This window comes from Lutjanus erythropterus, chromosome 5, assembly GCF_056507025.1.
Source record: "Lutjanus erythropterus isolate fLutEry1 chromosome 5, fLutEry1.hap2, whole genome shotgun sequence".
Lineage (NCBI taxonomy): Eukaryota > Metazoa > Chordata > Actinopteri > Lutjaniformes > Lutjanidae > Lutjanus > Lutjanus erythropterus.
In genome coordinates this window covers 42915068-42934230 of record NC_139321.1, presented here as the reverse complement: position 1 = coordinate 42934230, position 19163 = coordinate 42915068, and the positions used below count along the sequence as shown (strand labels likewise).

The window sequence follows — 19163 nt, the reverse complement described above, 5'->3', positions numbered from 1 at the left end:
CCTCACATGGCATCCCAACCCAAGCAGCACCACGCCCTGGAGAATGATGGTGATGGTGATGATGTTGATCAGTGTTTCCAAAAGTCCAAGATGACATCTTTAAATGTCTTGTTTTGTCCACGACTCAAAGATATTAAGTTTACTGTAAGAGAGGAGTAAAGAAATCAGAAAATACTCATATTTAAGAAGCTGACCATAATATATGTAATTAAGATTGCCTTGTATTCATGAGTGGGTTTGTTTGTTATTTTTTCAGACACCTCAGGAGCACACGGTCAGAGCACGTTGGACCCAAACTAAGCCTTCAAATGGTACTTAAAACTGCTCTTCTCTGAAAAATCAAATCAAACTCAAAATCAGAAGCTTACACAATGATTAAGTTCCACTTTTTAAATACATGTATATAGCTTTGACCTGTACACCTCAGTGGTTCTTCAATTTGTGATATTTTATCATTTTTTTTTGAGGAGTTTTCTTATCTTGTGTTTTTTTTATTATTTTATCCATTCTGATACATGAAAGTTTATCCAATATGATAAATTACTTTGTATTGAAAATTTTAAAATGTGTTTGAATAATTTGTATTGTTATGCTTCTCATAGAATGTCTCAATTTGTATCACACCATATATGTAATTTCTCTTTTCTCTCAGCCCTCATCCAGCACCGTCAGCACCTCATCTGACAGTTCGACCTCAACTAATCCCAGCGTCCCTGGGACAGTGTGGTCAGTTTGGGACTGCAGAGACTGGGCACAGCCAGTATCAGGGCTCTATCTACTGCCTCAGTACAGAGACAATCCTAAAAGAACTGTGTTTGGAACAGATCAGAAAATCCAGAATGTAAATATGTGATGTGAATCCAAAATGTCATTAGGTTAGGATGTTCATATACAGACAGTGTGTTATGTATGGTGCTTTAAACTGTCTAGATTGTTTATTTTTTATTTATTTAGAGTTTTCAGGTATTTGATAATTTTCCAGCTATTTTTAAGGTTGAATGTGCAGCATTGTAAATGCACCATTCAGAGTTGAATGTTTACCTCACATTTTTTAAGGCCTTATTTTCTGATTGTTTCACAGCGGTTACATTCCAAAGCACAAATGAACACACTGACACCTCTGCTCAGTACCAGATGTTGTATGAATACAGCTAAAGTGATCCACTGTCTTCTCTGTCTGTGTGTGTTTCTGCAATTTTCATACAGAGAGGAGGGGAAAAGGTAGAGGAAAGATGTATAGAATGTGATATTATTTTTATTATTGTTGTTACTGTTATTATTATTATTATTATAATTCCCTCGAAGCACAGGCAGACACAAGTGGCTTTCTTACTACTGGTTTATTTGGTCCCATTGTTGCCAAATCCACCGTGAAAACTAAAGACATTATCAAGAAAATAAAAATTAGACTAAGTCAAATTAAACAGAAAGACAACAGTAAAATTACATTTTATAAAGAAAATATTGACAATAAATACCTCGTTGGCTGCATGCTACTGCAAAAAAGGGGAATTACAACTTCTTGATCCACCTGCAGAAAGGTGTTTGACCGGTAGCTTACTGGTGCTGTCATCCAATAACTCCACCCATGCATGAGCAGCCAAACAGAGCGACAAGTAACTTCAAAATAAAAGCATTGGTGCTTCGCAAAATAAAACAATAATTAAAGGAAAAATACAATCTAAATTAAGTCTTAGCATTATACTCTGTACAAAAGGTAAACAAATTATACACACTATAATGTCAACAATTACACTCCCACCAAATCACACAAACTTTGACGTGGGATTTCTCTAACTGGGATGATTGTTGCAGATATACTTTAATTTCTCAATGAAATATTTCCTGTTAACCCTTTAACATGATATTTCCAGACATAACATTAAAACTTTAGTCTGCCTCAAGCAGAGTAACAACTTTATGTATTGGTCTTTCAAGAAACACTGTTCTAGTTATAGGTTTCCCTTTTTTGTCAAATGTGGTGTCACTAACTAGCAATTTTAGTTTTCTCACCCTACCATCTGACCCTGGGTAGGCCTCGATGATCTTGGCCAGCTTCCATTCGTTGCGTTGTGCCAGATCATCTTGCAGAAGAACGATATCATTGACCTTCATGTTTCTTCTGTCCTTGTGCCACTTTTGTCTTGGTTGCAAGTTCAAAAGATATTCTTTCCTCCAACGAGTCCAAAACTCATTAGCTAAATACTGAACTCGTCGCCACCTCTTGTGAAGATAAAGATCTTCTCTGACAAATTGTCCTGGTGGGGGCAGAATGATTGTGGACTTCATTGTAAGGAGATGGTTTGGAGTTAAAGGTTCGGGCCCGGATGGGTCATTCAAATGTTCAGCGGTGAGTGGTCTGCTGTTAATGATGGCCATGACCTCATACAGGAATGTCCTTAGAGAGGAGCTGTCAAGCCTTTGTGCTGACTGGTCAAGAATGGCAGTTAGAATACTCCTTATAGTTCTTATTTGCCTCTCCCAGACACCACCCATGTGACTTGCCGCTGGAGGGTTCATGAGAAACTCACAACCTAGAGCCTTAACTCTTTCTTGGTCCATCCCTTTCATGAGTTCTGTAAACTCTTTCCTTGCACCAATAAAATTGGTGCCTTGGTCACATCTTAGTTGTCGAATATTACCTCTTACGGCAATGAACGCTCTCAAAGCATTGATAAATGCATCAGTTGTCATGTCATCAATCACCTCTATGTGTATGGCCCTTGAACATAGACAGGTAAGTAAGAGACCGTATCTCTTTAGATCTTTCCGTCCTTCCTTGACATAGATTGGACCAAAACAGTCTATGCCGGTGTAGGTGAAAGGTGGAGTTGTTTCTGTTCGATCTTGAGGTAAGTCACCCATTCTTTGTTCTTCAGTACGTCTTCTGTACTTTCTGCATTTAACACATTTAAAAATGTGTGACGAGACTGCACCACTGCATCCTAGGATCCACCATCCATTAGCTCGCAGTTCATTCATCGTCATTCCACGTCCTTGATGGTGTACCCTTTCGTGAAAATGCTTAATCAGTAGAACTGATATGTGACTCTTCTTTGGGAGTATTGCTGGATGTTTAATGTGTGGGTGCAGTGTAGCTTGACTTAAGCGTCCTCCCACCCTTAAGATACCTTCTTCATCCAAGAATGGACTTAGCTTGTGTAATTTTCTGTCTTGGGTCTTAGTAACTGCTCTCTTGAGTTTCAAGCTCTTTATCTCATCAGAGAATGCTTCTTCTTGAACCATCTTGATGATGACAAGTTCTGCTTCTTTTCTTTCTTCTAAACTTGTACTTTCGATGGTTCTTTGCTTTGCACCTTGGTGTTCTTTGATTACTCGTTTCAATCTGGCAACCACTCTTACTACCCTCGACCAATCAGAGAACTTCTTTAGGCGATCCAGCAATGATCTGTCTTCATTTGCCTTTGTGTTACACACGAGAGCCTTGCGAAGTTCAGGATCATCTTCCTTAATTTCTCCCACCTTGCATTCTCTGTCGGGTAGTTCCTTTTGCCACAGAAACGCTGGTCCTGTGAACCAGTTTGAGGTCTTCAGTTGCTCTGCAGTCAAACCTCGAGAGGCATAATCTGCCGGATTGCTCTCAGAGGCAACATAAGCCCATTGTTCAGGCTTTGTACTCGACTTGATTCTCTGTACGCGGTTAGCTACAAACACCTGAAACCTTCTGGCATCGTTGTTTATGTAGCCAAGAACCACTGTGGAATCTGTCCAAAAGAACTCTGGCAAATCTTCAATTTCCAGCTCATTTTGGAGCATGTTGCTGGTTCTAACCGCAACAACTGCTGCAGAAAGTTCAAGTCTTGGTATAGTTGTGACTTTGGTCGGTGAAACTCTTGACTTTCCCATTACCAGACTGCAATGGATTTCGTCAAACTCATTGATGACTCGAAGGTAAGTACATGTACCATATCCAGAGATGCTGGCATCAGCAAAACTGTGAAGCTCATATCTTCTGACACTGCCAAACCCTGAAGGTAAGAAGCATCTTTTGATGTGCACTTCAGCTAGCTTGGGTAGGTCTCTGATCCAGGACTCCCACTGAGGTCGTAGGTTTTCTGGAAGTTCCTCATCCCAGCTGATCTTCTCTCTGCACATTTGCTGGAGTATCTGTTTCCCCAAAAGGACGAAAGGTGCCATGAACCCCAGGGGATCATACACAGAGGCTACAGTAGAGAGCACTCCTCTTCTAGTGAGGGGGTTGGATTTTACTTCAGCTCTGAATTTGAATGTGTCAGATGTGATGCACCACTCTACTCCAAGAGCTCTCTCCATATGCGGTAAACTCAGGGCCATGTCTAGATCTTTAACTGCAGCACGTTCCTTCTCTGGGATGGTTATCATCACATTCTCACTATTGGAAACAAATTTGTGCAGTCGTAACCTGCCAGTGCAGCAAAGTTCTCTTGATTCTTTCACAAGGTGAATGGCTTCTGTCTCAGTTTGAACGCTTGCTAGACCATCGTCTACATAAAAATTTCTTTGAATGAAGTGTATGGCTTCTTCACTGAACTGACCTTGTCCTTGTCCTGCCAGATGTTTTAGGCCAAAGTTGGCACAGCCAGGAGACGAGGCAGCTCCAAACAGGTGGACTTTCATTCTGTAGATGGATGGTATGGCATCCAAGTTGCCATTCTCCCACCATAGGAATCTTAAATAATCTTGATCTTCCTTTTTCACGTGAAACTGGTGGAACATTCGTTCAACGTCGCACATGACTGCAACGGAACCCTTTCGGAAGCGGCACAGAACACCCACCAATGTGTTTGTCAAGTCTGGACCAGTAAGGAGATGGTCGTTGAGGGAGGTTTCTTGGAACTTGGCAGAACAGTCAAATACTACACGTATTTTTCCTGGTTTCCGCGGATGATAAACTCCATGATGTGGAATGTACCATGCTGGACTGTTGTCAATTTCTTCCTCAGGGACCTTCTCTGCATCACCACGTGAAATGATGTCATCCATGAAGTCTACGTAGTCTTCATAGTACTTCTGATCCTTCTTTAGTCTCCTTTCAAGACATTTTAGGCGGTGTACTGCACAAGTCTTGTTGTTAGGCAATCTTGGCCTTTCCTTTTTAAATGGTAATGGCATTTCGTAGTGGCCATTGTCCCTTTGTATGATGGTTTCTCTTAACTTTGATAGAAACTTAAAGTCTTCCTGAGACACAAGATCCTCTTCTCCAGCTCTTTCTGAGAAGTCTGATTCGAGGACTTTTATGATGTCTGAAGGAGTGATTTCCTTGACTTTGTTTCGGCTCACATAGTGCACTATAGTTTTCAAATTTACAGAAGGTCCCAGATCTGGTGTCACTTGTCTCACTACAATGCGATGGCTGATTCCAATGGCATCACCGTAGTCTAGACAGGGATTTCCATGGCCAACAATACTCCATCCAAGGTCCGTACGCTGTGCATAAGGTTGGTCTTCTTTACCAGAGACAATTTCTCTTGGAAGTAGGGCTTGTGAGCAGTTGTACCCAATAAGCAGCCCTACTTCACAATCCTGCAAAGGTGCAATCTCCTCTCGAAGGTGCTCTAGATGAGACCAGGCCTTTGCAGTTTCATCTGTTGGTATGTGAGTTCTGTTGGCTGGAATAAAGTCACGTGTGTAGACTGGTGGTAAAGAGACCTTTTTACTGGTGTAGAACCCTCGAACTTGTAGATTGTTTACTCTTTGAGAGTTCACCACTGTGGTTCTTGAGGTCATAGTAGAGAGCTTGAGCTTGACTTGTTCTTTGTTTACTTCCAGAGCTTCAGCTACTTCACTTAGAATAAAAGCTGTGTCGCTTTGAGAATCCAATAGAGCATATACAAGAATTTCTTGTGCTGGTTTGGTTGTGGATGAAAGCCAGACAGGTATTATTGCAGCTGTCTGCTTGTTAACTTCATCAAGTATAACTCTGTTTGAAGTAGCAGCCGTGGTTGTTGCTTTATGTTGTGTTGATTGACTTCTTTCTTCATAACTTTCTTGTTTTATACTTGGCTTTTCTTGACTTAAAGTTTGCTTAACTTGTGGTGTTCTTTGTTCCTCTTGGGTTCGCTCCTCATGCAAACAAGTAGGATGCCGCTTGTGGCATATGTCGCAGACACACCTATTGGTGCAGCTCTTAGAGTGGTGACCTGACTTGAGACAGCCAAAGCACAGCTTTTCCGTTTTAACAAACTTGACTCGGTCAGAAATTGCATTCTCTGTGAACTTCCTGCATTTCTCCAGAGGATGTCCAGTCTTCTTACAGAAAACACAAGTTATGACACTCCTTTCATTGGACCTTGTGGTCAGTGTTTTTGCTTCAAAGCTTTGTTGTCTTCGGGTTTTTGGTTTTTCAGTCTCACCTTGTTTGAGTGATTGCAATGATGTAACAGGGTTGCAAGCGATTTTTGCTTCTCTTGTCAGAAACTTCACAAACTGGCTGAATGTGGGAAATTGGTTACTCTCTTCTTGTACCTCAATTACCTTTCGATTCCATCTTGCCGTTAGCCAGTCAGGTAACTTGGAAAGAATTTTTCTGTTTTCGTTACAGTCATTTAAAATTTCAAGTGCCTTGATGTGGACCATGGCAGCCTCACAACTACGTAGAAAATCAACAAACTCTCTGAGCTCAAAGCTGTCCTTGGATCCCATCTTGGGCCAGGCTTGAAGCTTGTCTCTGTATGATTTTGCGATTGTAAATGGGTTTCCATATCTTTCCTCCAAAATCTCCCATGCAGCAACATAGGCAGATTCGGTTCCGAGTAGGAAGTAGCCATCAAGTGCTTTCTTAGCTTGTCCACTTACATATCTACGAAGGTAGTAGATCTTCTCCTTGTCTTGAATATTTTTCTGGTCAATCAGTGTTTCAAAGGAAAGTTTCCAGTCGCTGTATTTCAATGGATCTCCACTGAATACTGTAGGCTCTGGAACAGGAATTCTGTTGACACTTAAAGCACCTGCTAGTACCTTAACGAGCTCTGTTGTGCTCTCATTTGAGGAAGCAGTTACAGCTTGTGGCACAGGAGTCATATGAGACAGAGGTCTTATAGAAGCAGGCACTTGGTTGTCTGCTACTATCTCACGCTCTTGTATGTCTTTCTGATCCTCTTCTGCCTTCACCTGATTGTATATCTGCATCCTTGCTTGTGCTGCTTTAAGATCTTTCACTGCCTCCAACTGCTGTATCTTTCTCCGTTTTTCATCCAGAGTCTTTTGTAGAGCTGCATGCTCTTCTTCCAGTCGAGCTTTGATTTTAGCTTCCTCTTCCTCTTTCTGTAGTCTGCGTTTCAGCTCTTCTTGTTCTCGTTCTAAACGGCGCTTTACAGCTGCTGCCTCTTGATCAGCTATTTTTCTTTTAGCTTCCGCTTCTAGCTGCTGTATTTCCAATTGCTCTTTTTCTTGTTCTTTTAACACTTGCAGAACAGCTTGGCTTGCGGCAGCATCAGCAGCAGCTTCTTGCTGTTTTACAGAAGATCTGCTTGAATGCTCTGAGGGGCCTTTCAAGATGGAAGTAACAGAAACTGACTTACAGGTGCTTGAGTCGAACAAATAACCTACTTCCGTCCATTCTTGCTCTTCTCCTTCTGGAATTTTTCCATCCAGTCGTCTTGATGCTCTGTATAATGAACCTAGAAATCTCTGTGCACAGATCCACTCTTCGACGGATATCCTGGTCTGGAGTTGAGACTTTACGTATTTCATCATAAACACGTTGGACATCTACAGAAAGACCTGTGACATCACCAATGATATCGTTAAGCAGATCATCAGACAAAGGCTCTGTTGACTGTGATAGGGGCTGCTTAGCAGATTTAGCATGTATTCTCCATTTATTGTAGATATAGTTGAACCTTTGTAGGAGAGCTTTAATTTTTCCATCTTGCATTACTTTGCCCTTCTCTGTTAGAGTTCTAGTTCTTTGACTTCGCCTGGGTTGCTGCGCCTCTTCTGGTTGGACGTCAGCACTACCCACTTGAACTTCTTCAGGCTGCTCTTGAGAATCGTCACCATCCCTAACACTGTCTCTTACCTGGCTAGTGGGCTCACTTGGTTCTGACATAGTTCAATGACTGCTTTAAATGAACCAAAGTTAGTAACTAGAAAAATGTCAATAGTAATTGAAACTTCAAACCCAAATTCTAGCACTTAATCAAATGTTAATGTCACTTAAAAGTGAATACTTAAACAAATTAAATGTTATAATTTTCAAAAACTATCTCAAAATAGGTCAAAATGCACTTAGAAATGTGCTAAATGTGCAGAAAACAGCTTATTTGGCTTTAAATATAACCTTCACAATACACTCAACATGTGTGACATGCTTAGAAATACTTAGAAACTTTCAAAATCAAATGGCAAATAGCCTTCACTTATTACTTTCAAAAACACACTTAAATTTGCAATATTGAAGGTTTGATGAATGCCCCTTTAACTTTGGCACTTATGACAAAAAACACGTATTGATCCTTTAAATTTGACACCTTAAAAGCACCTATAAATGGCAAGCTTCAATTAAATTACGTGAGCAAATTGGTCAAACTTTTGGCACACACCACTGTAGGTAGGCTTTACACAGTACAATTATACAGCAACCCTTTATAAAAGCCTTCTTCTTCTTAGATCACTCTTAACTTATTAGTGTCCAAGCTCTTTGTAGCTTTACTTGAAGATGTTGCTCTTTCAAACCGTGTGCCTCTTCTTACTTATTTATGTGATGTGTAGTCCCTGTTTTCGGCCCATCTGCGGCCCTCTGCTGCTCCGCACGCTGTGAACATGTCGTGACAAGCTCGCTTGTCCTTTGAAGTTGCCGCGTCCTTAATTGATGCCCACTCGTGTCGATGAACAGTCCGAGTTTTCACTATAATTCCCTCGAAGCACAGGCAGACACAAGTGGCTTTCTTACTACTGGTTTATTTGGTCCCATTGTTGCCAAATCCACCTGAAAACTAAAGACATTATCAAGAAAATAAAAATTAGACTAAGTCAAATTAAACAGAAAGACAACAGTAAAATTACATTTTATAAAGAAAATATTGACAATAAATACCTCGTTGGCTGCATGCTACTGCAAAAAAGGGGAATTACAACTTCTTGATCCACCTGCAGAAAGGTGTTTGACCGGTAGCTTACTGGTGCTGTCATCCAATAACTCCACCCATGCATGAGCAGCCAAACAGAGCGACAAGTAACTTCAAAATAAAAGCATTGGTGCTTCGCAAAATAAAACAATAATTAAAGGAAAAATACAATCTAAATTAAGTCTTAGCATTATACTCTGTACAAAAGGTAAACAAATTATACACACTATAATGTCAACAATTACAATTATTATTATTATTATTATTATTATTATTAGTAGTAGTAGTAGTAGTAGTAGTAGTATCATTATTATTGGTAGTATATATCTCTTTCCTAACTGATGTGAAACAATAAATGTTGATACAGTTGTGCTCTGAAACTTGCAGTCAGTCATTTCTCTGAGTCAGAGATATTACTTGAATATCTTTATATATATACTTATGGTTTTGTTCAGATCAGTAAAGATAACACAAGTGTTTGTCCCAGCATACACTTAATATAAACTAGTTGTCCACTTGTAAAACAGTCTGTCTGTGGGTCGAAAAAGTAATTGCATTAAATTCAACAGACCGATACTAATTAAGGTTCTGTTCCATTCAGAATGAACAGAGTCAGGGTGCTGCTATTGTGCAAGTTGGACTGGCTCTGCTGCACTAAATGGAATGGCACCATTAATAGTACTGAGAACCCCTGTGTTTACCCTACAAGTTCATATCAATACGGCTATTATGAAATAGGCAGATTTTTACAAACATTAGGCAGTGAAAGTCATTACAAAGAACATGAATTTTCATAAAATATAATGAACCTAATATTTGCTTTATGCTCCCCTGTTAATGAACCCTCATAGTTACCTGTACAGAAAAGAGAACAATCTAAGAAAATAGTTGGTTTTACCTGTCAGACAATTTTCAGTGCCTGGAAATCTGACCTAAATAAAACTGTTGTTCACACACTCACCTAGTTCATAGCCCAAACAACCTTTTAACATTGATCAAATATAGTAGTATTACTATATTTATACTCAATCTCAGATTTTTTAGAATTAAATTCATTAGTATCTTAAAACATTTCTAAATAAACAAAAACAATATTATTGAGTACTGTTGTTTCTCAACCTTGATTATGTATAGATGATGAAGGAACCTCATTGACACTGGCTTACTTGTATAAAATAGGTTTATTACAAAAAGACCAGTTATCATACAGGCACCATGGTTTGCCTGGGAGATGACTTAAAGCCAGGATGAGTCTCTCTCCCAGAACTGCGGTTTCGACCATCCTTTATAGGAGTATGCATACATCTCTTTAACATAGAATTGCATAAACAACAGGGCTTCTCTTAGCATATTGTTTCTGTCAATTCCAGAGCATCTCTTTCGCCAAACAAAGGAATTACAGATATATTACCCCCTGTAAATAGGACCCCTAATAAACCTTCCATTGAACCCTCTCCTATGCACAATTCACTTCCACCCTTTTAACCTTTAACCTTTTAACATCCCAACATGGTCACACATACACTACCATTCAAAAGTTTGGGGTCACTTAGAAATTTCCTTATTTTTGAAAGAAAAGCACTGTTTTTTTCAATGAAGATAACTTTAAACTAATCAGAAATATACTCTATACATTGCTAATGTGGTAAATGACTATTCTAGCTGCAAATGTCTGGTTTTTGGTGCAATACCTACATAGGTGTATAGAGGCCCATTTCCAGCAACTATCACTCCAGTGTTCTAATGGTACAATGTGTTTGCTCATTGCGTCAGAAGGCTAATGGATGATTAGAAAACCCTTGTGCAATCATGTTAGCGTAGCTGAAAACAGTTTAGCTGGTTAGAGAAGCTATAAAACTGACCTTCCTTTGAGCAGGTTGAGTATCTGGAGCATCACATTTGTGGGGTTGATTAAAAGCTCAAAATGGCCAGAAAAAGAGAACTTTCATGTGAAACTCGACAGTCTATTCTTGTTCTTAGAAATGAAGGCTATTCCATGCGAGAAATTGCCAAGAACCTGAAGATTTCCTACAGCGGTGTGTACTACTCCCTTCAGAGAACAGCACAAACAGGCTCTAACTAGAGTAGAAAAAGAAGTGGGAAGCCCCGCTGCACAACTGAGCAAGAAGATAAGTACATGAGAGTCTCTAGTTTGAGAAATAGACGGCTCACAGGTCCTCAACTGGCAGCTTCATTAAATAGTACCCGCAAAATGCCAGTGTCAACATCTACAGTGAAGAGGCGACTCCGGGATGCTGGCCTTCAGGGCAGAGTGGCAAAGAAAAAGCCATATCTGAGACTGGCCAATAAAAGAAAAAGATTAATATGGGCAAAAGAACACAGACATTGGACAGAGGAAGATTGAAAAAAGTGTTATGGATGGACGAATTGAAGTTTGAGGTGTTTGGATCACACAGAAGAACATTTGTGAGACGCAGAACAACTGAAAAGATGCTGTAAGAGTGCCTGACGCCATCTGTCAAGCATGGTGGGGGTAACGTGATGGTCTGGGGTTGCTTTGGTGCTGGAAAGGTGGGAGATTTGTTCAGGGTAAAAGGGATTTTGAATAAGGAAGGCTATCACTCCATTTTGCAACGCCATGCCATACCCCGTGGACAGTGCTTGATTAGAGCCAATTTCATCCTACAACAGGACAATGACCCAAAGCACACCTCCAAATTGTGCAAGAACTATTTAGAGAAGAAGCAGGCAGCTGGTATTCTATCTGTAATGGAGTGGCCAGCGCAGTCACCAGATCTAAACCCCATTGAGATGTTGTGGGACCAGCTTGACCGTATGGTACGCAAGAAGTGCCCATCCAGCCAATCCAACTTGTGGGAGAGGCTTCTAGAAGCGTGGGGTGAAATTTCTCCAGATTACCTCAACAAATTAACAGCTAGAATGCCTAAGGTCTGCAATGCTGTAATTGCTGCAAATGGAGGATTCTTTGACGAAAGCAAAGTTTGAAGGAAAAAATTATTATTTCAAAAACAAATCATTATTTCTAACCTTGTCAATGTATTGACTATATTTTCTATTCATTTTACAACTCATGGTGGTAAATAAAAGTGTGACTTTTCATGGAAAACACAAAATTGTCTGGGTGACCCCAAACTTTTGAACGGTAGTGTATACTTAATCTCAACTTCTTCTAAGATACACATCTATACATGCACAACTAATGGAACAACAGATACTACAGTACAACAACACAGTAGTGGACAGTGTTTCTTATTAAGGTCAGACAAGGTCAGACATCTCACTAATCTCAACCAGTAAACTTCAGCTTCTTTGTACTAGGTGGGAGTCAAATCAGGGACCTTCAGAACTATGTCAGTCTTCCCTCATCCAACCAAAACCCTGACATTTCAGCAATTAAATTAGGCTATGTAGCCACCATTGGCAACTATGTAATGTTTTAACAATTTGGGTATTTTGGGTTCTCTCTCATTTTTTCTCACCTCCCCCCACCCCCCTTCACCTTTTTGCCTTTTCTTCTCCCCTGCTTACAGACTATTGTTCCCTCTCTTTGGCGCACTTGGTAGGACATTTGTCCTATGTACTGAGGCTGTTGGTCTTCTGCAGTGGTTGCTGGTTTGATTCCCGCCTGTGACCCATTTGCTGCATGTCATTCCCCCTCTCTCTGCCCCCCTTCCTGTCATATCTTCAGCTGTCCCTATCAAAATAAAGTCAAAAGCCCCCCAAAAAAACTGATCATACAGTATTTGGCTGTCCGGACTCTAGTATCCTCTCCTGCACTGAATTTGCTTTTGGCTATAACTGGATTAGGCAAACATAAACAACACACACATGGACACTAAGTCAAAATACTTTAGGGATGATGGTTACCTTCAGGTCGACTCACATTCTTGATGTGTGCAACTGATCAGTGACAAATGACAACCCGCCTGCCTGAAACCCTTCAAAGGTTAATTCACAGTAAAGGAAAATAACCCACACATGGCTGTCTCACTTCAGAACTCTACAGATAGAAGTGAAATTCACAGTAGAGCAGCGGTAGCTCTGAATTTCACGCAGGAGGTTGTTAAGGTGCTCAGGGACTAATGGACATCTAAATGAAAGGGCAGTGTGTCATTTGTTTATGATGATTGTATTATATTATATTATGCAAATATAAAGTACAGTGAGCTGCAGACTCTCCCAGGATAAATAAAGGTTAGAAAATAGTAACAGACATACACGCTCACTGTAATCCACAGTGCTTCAAAGAAGACAAATACACATACAGTCACACACACACTCCAGAAAACATGATATCCAGATGATGTGGTGCAGTTTATATATAAGCAGAGACCCTCACACTCCCACACATATCAGATGTTGTTGTCATTAAATTTCGAGTGTCCTGCTGACACACAAACACACAGGGGTACACAAATGCACACATATATTAATCCTCTATCTCCTCCTCTGCCTCTCTCTCTCTCTCTCTCACACACACACACACACACGCACCGTTCTCGTCTTACAGCCTGAGCTGTCACTCTTCATTAGCTGTCTTACTGTGTTACATTTTACAGATAGTGAGCACAGCTCAGTGAAAATATGGAGGGAACTAAATACAGCTAGAGGTTAATGTTGTTATGTTACTTGAGATGACTGAATCAATATTCAAAATAACTGCACTGCGTCACTTTGTCTACAGGCTTATTTTATTTTTACTTGCTAGAGAGTGATGCACTGTTTACTTTTACCTCAGATTAGAAAGTACTGTTTGAAGTTGATCTGAATTCAACTCTAAAGTGTAAAAAACACATAAATATCTAAATTTCCGCTCTAAATTTATCTTAATATTTCATTTTTAAATTAGTTTGTTTTAGATTGTATTTCTGATTGTGGCACAGACTGCATCACAAAAATTCAATAGAAGAATGATTGACGGATTCATACTAAATGATGTTATATACTTGCTGTATCATATTTGATTCACATATTTTCAGTATGATTTTACTATAACATAAGGTACAAAATATAAAATAATTGGTTGTTAATTATTGGTTGTTTGAATACAGTAAATATTTATTTTGAATATTAGCAACATATAAAAAATATAAATATTAGATATTCTTAGTGTAACTTTTTTCAAAATCAGCAAAGATTTTATTGCCAAAAAACATGAAGGTTAGCCATGAAGGCAGCCATCTTGGATTATGCAGTAACGGGCCAACTCCTCCCTGAAGTGCACTGATAGGCCATCAGAGGGCAGATTTTGTGTACTTTTGTGTAAAACTAACTAACATAAAATAAAAATATACAGGAAATGTTTGTCAACACAACAAGCATGAGGAGGCACTGGTGCATGTGTTTATTGAGAATGGGGTGTTTACATGACTATGAGTCAGTTGTTTTCACAAAGCGTTGTGTTTGCATTGGAATACCAATTGTGAACTTACTTAATCTTGCCCCTGACTGATACCCCTATACTGTAATTTTTTAAAAAAGAAAATAATGAGACTAAAACTAAACATTTTTAAATAATAAAAACTAAACTGAAACAAGCAAACACATTCTAGACACCAACTGAAATTAAACTGAAAACAAAAATTAGAAACAAAAATACAAAACTGTGGCGGTGGTTAACACTGCCGCCTCACAGCGAGAAGGTCCTGAGTTCGATCCCCCGGCTTGCTCGGGCAGGGCCTTTCTGTGCGGAGTTTGCATGTTCTCCCGTGTCTGTGTGGGTTCTCTCCGGGTTCTCCGGCTTCCTCCCACAGTCCAAAGACATGCATGCTAGGTTAATTGGTGACTCTAAATTGCCTGTAGGTGTGAATGTGAGTGTGAGTGGTTGTCTGTCTCTATGTGTCAGCCCTGTGATGAACTGGCGACTTATCCAGGGTGTACCCTGCCTCTCGCCCAATGACAGCTGGGATAGGCTCCAGCAGCCCGTGACCCTTATGGAATAAGCGGTTACAGAAAATGAATGAATGAATACAAAACTGTAACTACTGATCTAAACTAATGTTTTAAAACACAGAAGTCCCACAATATAAACTAACTAATCAAGGCAGCAGTAGACCAGCAAGTCCATGTTCTGCGACTTCAAATGACTGTTTTTGCAGTAGGTAGGTAGTTAGGAGGCTCCAAGTTGCTAACACCATAAGGAGGACTCTTCTTTTTTGGTCCAGTTTTTTTTTACCTTGTTGTTTCTCTGGCCTACTATGAATATGGAGGAATTGCCGTGGACAATAAAACCACGGCTGGGGTGGGTTGATGTATTTTTGTTTTGGTTTTTGTTGCTTGTTTTTTGTTTTGTGTGTTTGTTTTTTTGGTAATATTGCTTTCTTTTTCTTTATCCTTTAGTTTTTTTAATAAAAGCAGTGACAATGGCAACTCCAGAAATGTAAGGCAGTCGCCATGTCAGACCTGAAAATAAACTCATGGAATATCAAAGGATTGGGAAATCCCATTAAAAGGAGAAAAATTTTATCTCTTCTAAAAAAGACAAAGTTGATGTTGCTTTTTTACAAGAAACATATCTCTCAGACAATGAACATATTAAGGAGGGACTGGGTGGGTCAGGTTTACTTTCCTTCATATGAAACTCACAGCAGAGGAACAGCTATTTTGATTAATTTAGAAAAATCAGTTACAGACCCAAATGGTAGGTTTATTCTGATTTCCAGCATGATCTATGTAACACAGATTACCTTTTTAAATGTTTATGCTCCCAATACAGATGAGCCAACTTTCATGTCTGACTTCAATGAAAACTGTAAAGGGTTTGGAATGATGGGTGGAGATTTCAACTGTACACTGAACCCTTTATAGATATATCTAGTCAGACTAAGAACTTCAGTCCTAAATCATCAAAAGTCACAGATCTGACCAGCAAATGTGTCAACTAACTTAATTTAGCCATTGCTAGGTAGCCATAATCTAAGTCTTTCAAGCACACGAACAATCTCCATCTGGACAACAAATCAGTGTTGAATTTGTGAAAGGGTCAGGTAATGTTAGTGTTAGCTGGTGGGCTTTGGTGTTTTTACAGCTGTGGAGCTAACTTTAGCGGTTAACTGGCAGCTAATGAAGGGAAGCTCAGCTCTGCTCTATTTGTAAATATGGCTCGGTGTAACATTTTCTCATAGTTCAGTACTGGTTATGGGCTGTTGTTGGTGTGTTTGCACTGTAAGTGAAGTTAATATCCACCTCACGTAGGTGTGAGTGAGTCTGGAAGACACAAGAGACTCCAATTGTTTTTGTCATGTCCCTCCAGTCACGTCTCTTTATTTTATTCACACACAAAATTAGGAAGCTATTTTGATAGTCAAGCATATTGTTTTTTTTATTGTCAAATTGCCATATTCCTATCACATTGTAAGTAAATACGTGCTAATTCAGACCATAGATAGTGGGATATTCACTGATAGAATGATCCGACCTGAATAAATAAAGGTCATAGAAGCTGTAGAGAGGCCAAAAGCTGATACATCGGTCAAACATCGTCTGGAGAGTATTTTTTCTGTTGGCAAGACGTGTGCTATCTGGTTTGCTTCAAAGATAAAAACATGACATACCATCCAAAAAAGATTAATCAAGCTTTTTATGAATTCTATACCACACACTACACAGCTCAAAGAATATATTCACAAGAAGATAACTATCTTCAAAACACCAGTTTACCTAAATTATCTGAATCAGACCAACAAAATTTGAATTCTCCCTTCAGGCAAGCAGAAGTCCTAGCTACACTTAATTTAATGCCTACAAATAAAAGCCCAGGCCCAGATGGCTTTCCAGCTGAATTCTATAAACAATTCTGGACTGATCTTCAGCCTATTTTTATGTCAATGATAAATAATTTCTGTCACAACAGAATATCCCCTCAATCAATGACTCTTGCACATATTAGTGTGTTACATAAAAGTGGAAAGGATCCTTTAAAATGTCCCTCATTTAGATCTAGAAGCCTTCTGGACTATGATTATAAGATTATTACTTAAGTTATTAGCAAAAAGACTAACTTATTATGCCTAAATTAATTAACCCAGACCAGTCAGGCTTTATAAAAGGGAGATATTCTTCTGATAACATAAGAAGCTCTTGAATGTGATTAACTATTTGGGCACCCATCGGACCCCTTCTCTACTTCTTTCTTTGGATGCGGAAAAGGCGTTTGACAGGGTTGAATGGAATTTTCTTTTCTCAGTCTTACAAAGATTTAATGTGGGCTCTAACTTCATTGAATGGATTAAGGCAATTTACAAAAGCCCAAAAGCAGCACTTATCACTAATGGTACTACCGCTGACTTCTTCTCTCTTTCCAGGGAACTTTTTTGTCTGCTGGTAGAGGTTTGTCCCATCTGCATTGTTCTAAGGAAAGTTCCCTGAAGTTCTCCTGCATTGTGATGAGAGCAACAAAACTTAGAAGGTCCTAAAGGCTATTCACAACAGAAAGTATTCCTCTCTGTGTGAAGAGCTGAAGATCCTGTGTCACCTGGAACATGAAACTGTCTTCAAGTTCCAACTCACCCTGAGGCTTTGCTTGAAAGGCAGAGGGTCAAATCCAGGTCTTTGAGGTCTTTTGCTCTCTCTTCTGGCAGAAATGTATCCATTACCTGGTTATGATTAGAAGCTATTTTGTGAAGCTTTATGTTGGATTCTGCCATCATGTTTGTTGTGCGTTTCACAAGGTCAATGGATTCTCCTTCACTGAATACAGAGGTAAGTCCATCATCCACATAGAAGTTTTGAAGGACAAAATGCTTCACATGTGAGCCATGTTCATCCTCACCCAGTTCAGTTGCTAGTGTCAGACCATAGATGACCACAGCTGGTGAAGGACTGTTCCCAGAAATGTGCACCTTCATGCAGACCTTGGTGACTCCTTTGCTGAGGTCATTATCCTTCAACCACAGGAACCTGAGATGATTCTGGTGGTCCTCTCTTACCGTAAAGCAGTAAAACATCAGCTCGACATCCATGATAATGGCTACTTGTTCCCTCCGAAAGCACAGCAGGATGCCAAGCAGCGTGTTGTTTAGGTTTGGAGCTAGAGGTGTGGTTGACACTTCAGTTTTTCTTACTGACACAGGTATCTGATTAATGTATATTACAGGTTTCTCTGGCTTTGAGTGGCACAAGCTGCTGGAGGTGGAAAATGCAAAACTTGGATCATTCCTGGTCTTTGCTTGGATGCATATGAACTTCACAAAGAGACTAAATGGTGAAAAGGAAACATGGTGGTCCTCTTTGTACTTGGAGCCTTGAATGATCCAGTGTTCCTGCAGGCCATAGGGAGCTTTTCCACTATGGGATTGACTCCTCTAGCAGTGACATGAAAGGCCAGGTAGGTGCCTTCCTGACTTTGCTGACTCAACCTCAAGGTGTAAATCTCCTAGTTTTCTGAGCCCCTGGCTATCCTAAATGGTCATAGCTAATACCAGTCTTTAGGATGGACTTTAGGTTGGTTGCACCAAGCAGCCTAGTCTTAACTACGCCCGGTCTTAGCAATGCGCATTCATGTGAATGCCCACATTACTGCAGTTGTTGCCAAGCAGCGTGCATTGCTATGATACAGTTTAACAATCTCCCGCTGACTTGCTACTTTGTAATCATTAGCGGCAACTTTAAACATGAAAGATCAGATAAAGAGGAAGGGAAACTTCACGGACATAGAGATCCTGAAGTTAACTGAGCTGTATAGCCGACACAGAGCCACACTGACAACCAAGCAGTCAAATGTCATCACCAATAAGAAGAAGCAGTCTGTCTGAAGAGAAATAACAGAGTCAGTTAATGACTGTTCAGACTTGGGCTGCAGCTGCTCAGGAAAAGAAATGGAAAGACCTCCTGAGCAAAGCCAAGAAAGACATTTTGCTCAAAAAAAAGGAAACAAAACAAGTAGTAGTAGTTAAATAGGCTGCCCTCTCAAAGGGATATTTTTCAAGATGAGGAGCGGTCTTATGTTATTTTGAATTGAACATGATTACAGCAACACCAATATAAAATACTTACAGTTCCAAAAAAGCCTGTGATTATTAAAATGTTTTTTTTACAATCAGAAAATCTAATATGATCCATAAAATATTTACAATTAAACACAATCTGATATAATCCATATAATTATTTACAGCA

The 19163-nt window shown here is 39.7% G+C and overlaps 1 long non-coding RNA gene across 1 annotated transcript; it reads right to left on the bottom strand.

The window, feature by feature from the left end:
• Positions 1–1325: 1325 nt before the first annotated feature.
• On the bottom strand, positions 1326–7509 carry LOC146327315 (uncharacterized). The gene is made up of 2 exons (XR_014770630.1): positions 1479–7509; positions 1326–1377 (listed from the first exon to the last, which is right to left on the bottom strand). It is a non-coding gene; the product is annotated as an uncharacterized LOC146327315 (long non-coding RNA).
• Between the last annotated feature and the right edge of the window lie 11654 nt (positions 7510–19163).